Source organism: Pteropus vampyrus, unplaced genomic scaffold, assembly GCF_000151845.1.
Source record: "Pteropus vampyrus isolate Shadow unplaced genomic scaffold, Pvam_2.0 Scaffold826, whole genome shotgun sequence".
Taxonomy (NCBI): Eukaryota; Metazoa; Chordata; class Mammalia; order Chiroptera; family Pteropodidae; genus Pteropus; species Pteropus vampyrus.
In genome coordinates, this window is record NW_011889607.1 from 95722 (window position 1) to 104963 (window position 9242).

Below are 9242 nucleotides of genomic sequence, written 5' to 3' on the forward strand. Positions count from 1 at the left end.
TTTCCTTTTCTGATCAATAGTGACTTTAAAATACACATCACTTGACATTTGTCTGGCTCTATAATACAGCAACCACACAGATTTCCTCCTGGTCACAAGAAGAAAACACAATGAAGGGGTCAAACCATCAGCACTTAATCCAGGGGTTAATCTTAGCATTACTAGTAGTAGGACAACCAGATATGTTTCCCGATGTGAGGCAACATAAAGTTCCAACATCACTGAGAATATATCCTTGCTAAAAAATGTTTAACTGAATTGAATCAAACCTTCAAATCTAATCTACCATTTATAGGAAATAAAGGGCATAGAAAAGCCAGCTACACTACAACAAAGAAATAGGCAGATAAATCCAGAGGACGGGACATCCCCTTCCATTTATCGGCATAACAATTGTTTTTGCTTATTTTTCTTTCTTTTTTTCTTAATTTTTATTCTTCAATTAGAGTCGACATTCAATATTATTTTATATTAGTTTCAGGAGTATAGCAAAGGGGTTAGACATTTACATAATCTACAAAATGATCTCCCAATTGTCTAGTACCCACCTGGCACTATACATAAGTATTACAATATTATTGACTATATTCCCTATGCTGTACTTCACATTCCTGTGACTATTTTGTAACTACCAATTTGTACTTCTTAATCCCTTCACTTTTTTTATGCAGCCCCTAACCCCCTCCCATCTGACAATCACCAGTTTGTTCTCTGTCCCTATGTCTGTTTTTGTTTTGTTCATTTATTTTGTTCTTTAGATTCCACATATAAGTGAAATCATATGGTATTTGTCTTTCTCCGACTTATTTCACTTGGCATAATGTCCTCTAGGTCCATCCATGTCATTGCAAACGGTAAGGTTTCATTTTTTAATGGCTGAATAATATTTCATTGCATGTATGTGTGTGTATCTGTATATGTGTATATATATATACCACCTCTTTATCTTATCGTCCATTCAACTTAGGTTGCTTCCATATCTTGGCTATTGTAAATAGCAGTGCAGTAAACATAAGGTGCATATATCTTTTCAAATTAGTGTTTTGGTTTTCTTCAGATAAATACCCAGAAGTGGAATTGCTGGGTCATAAGGTAGTTCTAGTTTTAATTTTTTGAGAAATCTCCAAACTGTTTTCCACAGTGGCTGCACCAATTTGCAATCCCACCAACAGTGCACATTACCCTTTCTTCACATTCTCACCAAAACTTGTTTTTTGAATTATTGATGATAGCCATTCTGACAGGTGTGAGGTGATATCTCATTGTGGTTTTAATTTGCATTTCTCTGATGATTAGTGACTTTGAGCATCTTCTCATATGTCTATTGGTCATCTGTATGTCCTCTTTGGATAAATGCCTATTCAGGTCCTCTGCCCATTTTTTAATCGGATTGTTTGTTTTTTTGGTGTTGAGTTGTATGAGTACTTTACAAAGTTTGCATCATAATTAAAAGAGCCTTAAGTACCATAAAAACCAGATGTAGTACATAGTCCTAGATTAGATCCTGGCTTGGATGAAACAGCAATCAAAGACATTTTGGGGACAACAGGGGAGATGTTGAACATGAATTTAATAATAGATAATATCAGAAGATTATAATTAATTTTGTTGAGCATTATATTTTTATTTCAGCTCTGCAGATAAATATTCTTATGTTTTAAAGGTATATACTAAAGTACTTAGGAGCGGAATTTCATTATGTCTTTAAATATACTTCAACACATTTCAGCAAAAAATTAGTAAAGTGAGCCGACTGGGAGGAAAGCTCTTCTTGAAAGACACTGGGCACACAGGAGGTAGAAAGGCGGTATGTCAAGATTGTAGTAAACATCGGGGTGAACCAAGTGCATCTCTTTGGCAAGGAAAGGGCCCACTAACAGCTCTTTGTTCTCAGCATTTCCTTCCCGCTGAGGTTCCAGTACTGACTTCCTTTGGGTTTGTAAGTTTCTGAGAAACTCTGCTTCTATCAGGACCTCCTCTGGGGTGGGGTGGGGGTGTGGGAGGTGGCGGGGGAAGTAAGTCTGGAGACTAAGGCATCTGAGGGCCTGCCCCACAGAGGAGAGTCCCACGTGGGCCAGTGGGGATAACTGGAAGAGGCAGATTTCAGCTGCATAAGAGGCAAAATGGAGCTGATTTCCTGGAGAAGTAGCAAAATTCCCATCCCTGGAAGTATCAAACACAGGCTGGAAGGCTTGGTAGTGCTGGCCTTGACAACGTCCTCAGTCCCTTTCAGCCTCACATGCCAGGACCCAGGAAAAGGGTAGGTGGAGCTAGAGGTGCTGACAAAAGGACAGAGCGGTAGGCAATGAATGAGGCAGGGAGCCTGGCACTGACTGGGCTGGGCCTGAGCTAATTTTCTGGTTTCCCTTCCCAGACCCCGCTTCTCAGCTCCACTTCCTGTTTCTCGCAATCTGGAGCCAATTTCCTTCAAGGGCTGATTTTATTTGATAAAGAAAGGAAGGGAGCCCAAGCCAAGCCATCACAAGGCCTGTCCTTGAGCAGAAACAGGGAGCTCAGTCTTTACAGTTCCTACTCCATTCCAATCGGTCCCCAACTGAGGGAGAATTCGGAGAGAAGCTGCAAGCCAAATTATTGCAAAGTTTGTTTTGAACTTTGCAAATACTGTATTTAAAGCCAACAAAGAACAGTGCCCAGCATATTTCTAAGCTCCGGTGAGGATAGAACAATAGTTTCAGGTCAAAAAGCTGAACTCCACGGCCACTTTGTGCTGGGCTCAGATGGGATACGAAGATGAATAGATCCTTTCCCTGCCCTCAAAGCATTCAAAACCTTTGACTGCAGCCAAAAGGTAAGAAATTAAATACAAAGAAGAACTCACTGTAAGACATACTTAGTTCTGAATGACTGAGAGAGGATATGGAATCTCCCTGGAAACACTTAAGAAACAGACTATATACCATGCTCTTGCTTATCCATCTGGGGTAGTTTAGATACAGCCTTAGGTAAGAGACAGGAAAACGGCCTAATACTAATGACACTTTGGTGGTCTTGTCTAGACCCAGGATTCTAGAGGTAGATTTCCCTATTAGTCTCTCTTGGCCACAGAAAAAAAAAAGAATCCCCCTCCTCACACAGCACTATGAGCCAAATCCCTAGAAATAGTCCTGCTCTGTTCTGTCCTGTCTTGCCTCTCAAAAGCCATAGAACCATCAAGAATCCAGTTTGTCCCAATACCTAATTCTGTGTCTATGAAACAGAAGCCAAAGTACTGTTGAAAAAGAAACAGTCATAATAAATGATGTTTTAAAAGCATTCTACTGTTTACAAAACCTTCATATCATTATCTTATTTGACTATCTTAATTTTGTGGGATACTTATGGAGAGCATTATTGATATCCATTTGCAGATGAAAAAAACTGAGGCTCAAAGGTAAGTGACTGCCTCAAACCACACAGCAGCAAAATCAAGCACATGGCTGTGGTCTAGTCCCACCAGGGGGAGGTGATAAAACTCCCGTCTGCTTTCTCCTAAACCACACTGCCTCTACTGGAATATGCCAGAGTGGAGAGAGTGCATAAGGGCATCGTAACAGTAGAATTGGGGCAAAAGCAGTGAGAAGGTACAAGGTCACATTTTTTGAGGGATCTTTACAAAACTGCTCCCCACTACTGTGCTTTGATCCCCAATTCCAGATGTTGTGCCCCCCGGATTCCTTCCCCACATGGCACGCAGGTTTAGACCAAGTTATAGGCCAGATTGCAGGTAGGTGCTCATATTCTCACCCTGTCTGGGTAGAGGATACAGCAAGGGAGTGGGAATACCAAAATGTGTAAGAGATTGCCAGAGGCCTTTGATTAGTGCTGATTATAGTCTCTAAGATAAATGTGATGCCTCTGTGGGGGGTGGGGGGAGGAGATAGGGGAGCTGGCTAGCTTTGCCTCTCCCACATGCTCCATCTATTTATTCCCTGAGTGACCGGATATCAATGAGGTGAATGTTTAGATTGGCTCATGATCCTGGTGGTAGGGAAAAGGAGGAAATGAAAATACGGGAAAGGGAAAGTTGGAAGAACTAGAGCTTTCATGGGTAAAAGCAGAGGGTAAAGAATTAGGAAAAAGCAAAAAACAAAAAGCCAGGTCCTCAAAAGTCATCCTCCTCCCTCCTGAAGAAGACTGTCAGCTTTACAAAAAAAAAACATGGTGTTTGTGGCTCAACTCACCACAGGGTGTGGGTTTGGCTCTGAAGTGGAACTGAGAACGAGTTAGCTTTTCCACTCTACAGGTTTCTTCCTTCAAGCTCCTCCCCACAGGGCACCCCACAGTACCCCACCCTCCTGAGCACCTGAAGTGTGCCGCTGCTGCCCCCTGCTGCAAGAACGCTGCTGCACCCAGGGGAGAGGGATGCCTTTGGAGGGCCCCCACTTCTCACAACCAGGGGCAGGAGAGGAGGGGACGCTAAGGAGTAGGCAATAAAACAGAGTGTTTTAAATGTTGACAGCCCAAAAAAATCAATCTTTGCAAGAAATGTTAAAGAGACTTCTTTGGAGAGAAGAAGAAGGAAAAAAAAAAAAGATCAAACATGAATAATACAATGGCAATAACAACACATCGATCACCAATTACTTTAAATGTAAATGAATTAAATGCTCCAATCAAAAGGCATAGGGTGGCTGAATGGATAAGAAAATAAGACCCTTACATATACTGCCTACAAAAGACTCACTTCAGATCAAAAGACACACACACACAAGTAAAGGATGGAAAAAGATATTTCATGAAAATGAAAATTTTTTAAAAAGCTGAAGTAGCAACACTTACACCAGATGAAATAAACTTTAAAACAAAGGCTGTAACAAGAGACTAAGAAAAGAAAAAAAAAATGAAACAAACTCATAGATACAGAGAACATTTTGATAGATGCCAGATGGAGGTGGTGGGGGGGGAGGATGGGTGAAAAAAGGGAAGGAATTAAAAAGTACAAATTGGTAGTTACAAAATACTCATGGGGATGTAAAGTATAGCAGAGAGAATATAGTCAGTACTATTGTAATAACTATGTGTGGTCTCAGATAGGTACTAGATTTATTGGGGTGATCACTTTGTAAGTTATATAAATGTCTAATCACTATGTTGTACACCTGAAAATAACATAATGTTATATGTCACCTGTAATTGAAAAATGAAAAGTTATTTTAAAAAAAAGACAAGATGGGACAGGGCATATGCCGTCACCCTAAAAATGGGATCAGGGCATAAATGTGGGGAAAATCTTAAATAAGACACTCTTACTAAAACATAAGATCCAGGGGATGCTTTCTGGGCCCCACCTAGATGCCACGTGTTTCCTCTCTGCATTCACTCACTAAACATTCATCGACACCTATTGTGTACACAGAACTATGCCCAGTGCCACATGTGGCATGTACGATGTAGTGAGGAAGACTGTTACGATGTAGTGAGGAAGACTGATCTGGAAACAGAACATATTTATTGTAGGTAACAAGTGTGGGACTACAAGAGCCAGGTGTGCCAAGTCACTGAATTCTACTGAGGATAGTCAGGCATTCTTCCCTTTGAATGAATTTCCTTTGTGCTTTTAAGACACAATGTTGTCCTGGAAGAGAGGATGGGCAGAGAAGACCTGAGGGAAAGGCAAGGTGGTGGAACAAAAACAAACAAACAAACAAACTTGAGATACACTTCACACCCATTAGGATGGCTGGAATTGAAAAACAAACAAATATGTGTTGGCAAGGATATGGAGAAATTGGAACCCTCATACACTGTGGTAGAAATGTAAAATGGTACAGCCACTGTGGAAAACAATTTGGCCATTCCTCAAAGATTTAAACATAGAGTTACTATATTATCCAGGAATTCTACTACTAGGAAATTTCACCCAAGGGAATCGAAAGCATAAGTTTATGCATATGTTCATGGAAAATATTGGACACAAATATTCAGAGCATCATCATTCATAATAACTCAAAACTGGAAACTCAAATGTCTACCAGCTGATGAATGGATAAACAAGTGTGGTATTCATCATCTATAAACCAATATAATTCTTATATAACCATAATAACCAATGAAAAATGTAATTGGAAATAAATTTTGTTCTCAATTAAAAAGAAAAAAATCTTGTGTACCTGTAAGGAAAGAACACTTCTTTCCTACAGAAGACTTCCATCCATTCGAAAGGAGTTCTACTGGTATGACAATCTCAGTCTCTCCGCCCTTGGAGGGCAAAGCAACATTAATTAGTAAATTTAGAAAGAATAATCTGGGCATGCTAGGCTCAATTCTGTTTTTCTTCTTGGCGAGAAAACTGCCAACAGTGTCTTATATATAGCTATCTCTATTAGATTGTTTGTATAAATCTTTTGAATGCTTACTAATATTTGTTGGCTTGATTTACCAAGCACTTGGCTATCTGACCTAAAGCCACACACTCTAACCTGATCTCTATCAGCAGTAAAGTTAATATTTTGGCCTCCCAAGTACTACTCCTCTATTTCTCAATTTGTTCCAAACTCAAGTGGAGAATCCTATCTAATTATTGTTTCCTCAAAGATAATATTGAAAGATATAAAGGATGGTGAGCTATATCATCATTTCAGATAAGAATACATTTTATCATAAAGCTATCAGTTCCCCCAAATCTATCAATTCAATATGTATATTGATTTATATTTTCTATTTTTAATATAACAACACAACAGAATTTTCAGGTAACGTGACAAGCTAGGTCTAAAATTCAAGTGGAAGAGCAAAGGATCAAGAATAAACAAAATAATTTTTAAGATCACAACGTTGAGAGACGCTCTTTCAAAAATGAAGACTGATTGCAAAGTAAGGAGAACTAAGAGTGTATGATATAAGCCCTATGTGTAGAGAAATAGACCAAAGGAACAGAAACTGACGCATATATATATGGAAACTTGGTAAGTGGCAGAGGGGGCACTACAAATCAATGGAGGAAAGGATAAATTAGTCAAAAAATAGGACTAAGATAACATGTTAATCATATTTTTTAAATAATGAAATTTCTACTTTCATAACAAAAATAAATTCTAGGTAGATTAAAGGCCTATATTAAAAAATTTTAAAGCACTCTTCCTCCCTTTGTATTACAGATATGGAAAAGAAGTCCCAAAATACCTTTGATGCCTTTCAAAGCCCATGATGCACACTTGTCACAATGTTCTCAACTAACACATGTCCTGGGTCAGAAGGCTTCTGTTTATCAAGGCCCTAGGATCAAAGGTGTAATGTAGAGAGATAAACCAGTTTGTCTATTGAATGACCCATTGTGAACCTCTTTCAGATAGCCTAGTAATGAGCCTGCTCTTCAGGGAGGGCTGCAAAGCCTCTGGTCTATAAATTCTCTCAATTATTTGGCTGTCTCTAACACATTTCTCACACCTGGAAGGCTGAAACTATGATCGCAAAGCTAGCTTTGTTTGATGATCCTGATTCCTCCATACTCCTCCATACTCCTCTAATGTGTGGGGCAATAGGAAATTTGTAGTCTCTCCCTTGTACATAATACCTGGTACGTCCAGCTGTGCCTGGCCTCAGTACACTTCCCGAGGAAAAGGTCAGAATCTGGGGCACCACATGCATCCCCTTATACCTGCAGGTTGAAACATACCTGTATCCTGTATTATCTGTGTGGTTTACCCTTGTCCCTTGCTTGATAAACAGAAATATTGCTGGTAAGAGTAAATTAGTCCAAATATTTTGACAATCAATTAGGCAATACCTAACAAAGGTGAAGATGGGCATAACCTATAAACTAAGAATGCCATTTTTAGTAATATACTCTAGAGAGATTCTAGCATAAATACAGAATGCATTCCAGCTTTGTTTGTAATAATAAAAAATTGGAAATAATCTAAATGGTCATCAGCAGAATAGATAGATTGTAGTATAGTTGTAAAACATAATATTGTACAGTAATTTAAAATGAATTAACAACTCCGTTTAATTATGGATAATTCATAAAGACAACGTTTAGAAGAACACAAACAGATTTTATAGTATATGTATACATATGTGTATATATATAGTTCGTAAAAATAAAAAACAATACTAAACCTTTTTTATGAATCAAGCATAAGTAAAGTTAAACAAACATGGGAATGAGAAGTGTCAGATTCTAAAGAAGAAAAAAGAAAGGAATCAAATCACAGGCAAGGGTTTATATCTGTAATATTTTGTTTCTGGGGAAAAATCATTTGAAACAAATATGGCAAAATGTTAAGATTTGTTAAAACTGAACAGTGGGCACAGAGGTGTTTGTTGTTATTCTGCTTATTTTTAAAACACCAAAAAAAAAAGAAAGAAAGAAAGAAAGAAAAACAAAAACAAAAACAAAAAACATGTCAAAATTACAAAAGAATAGTCATGAGACAGAGAAAACTTCAAGTTTGTGTCTGCAAAAGGGGATACCTGTGGGAATAAAGTCACTGGAGTCACAGAAGCTTACAGAGGCAGCAGATGGATTTAAAATTGGGTGAAAGAGAGGAGCCAACCTTAAAATATTTTTGACATTTGAAACATGAACATTGCCTGAAATTTTTAAAAATAATAATTAACTAAATATTTAGAAGCCTTGATAAAACAAAAATTGCTATGAACTCTATAAACAGTTAAAAGAAACAAGGTTTTAGTGAGCTAGTCATTTGACAAATAGATGAAATTGCTATTAATGAATTTGTATCCAACAATTTGTTATTTAGCAAATTGAGAAGTGTTTAAATATTATTCATCCTTTGAGGGTCTGTTGAAAAGACACCTCTTCCATGGAGTTGCTTGGATTGAACACCTCCCTCCCTCACCCAAACATGCCCTCTTCTTCCCCTGTAGTTTCATAGCATTCGCTCCACACTTCCTTCAGGTGTCAGCATTTTCTACCATAGGTTACAGCTATTTAGACAGGTCTTGACTTCCTTGCCAGCCCATGAGATCCTTGAGGACAAAGGTTCGCCTGAGGTGTGGTACTCAAGGCAGGTCCTTAGTATGTATCTGAACAGAGGAGAGGAAAAAAGAGACCAGAAACTCTGAGGAAAGGACCAGATAATAAAATGTCTGCCTCTTCCAGCCTGTAAAGTCAAGTATATTTATAACAGTCTGTGCTTTGTGTTTAGGCCACAGACTTTTGCTGTTTCATCATTTTCCCCTCTTGGGCCATTTCCTTTGAGATGAAGTTCTGCCAGTTTCTACCTTCAGGCTCTGCCTACATTGCCAGCCTGCCAGTGTGGTGCCAGGGAGGTATT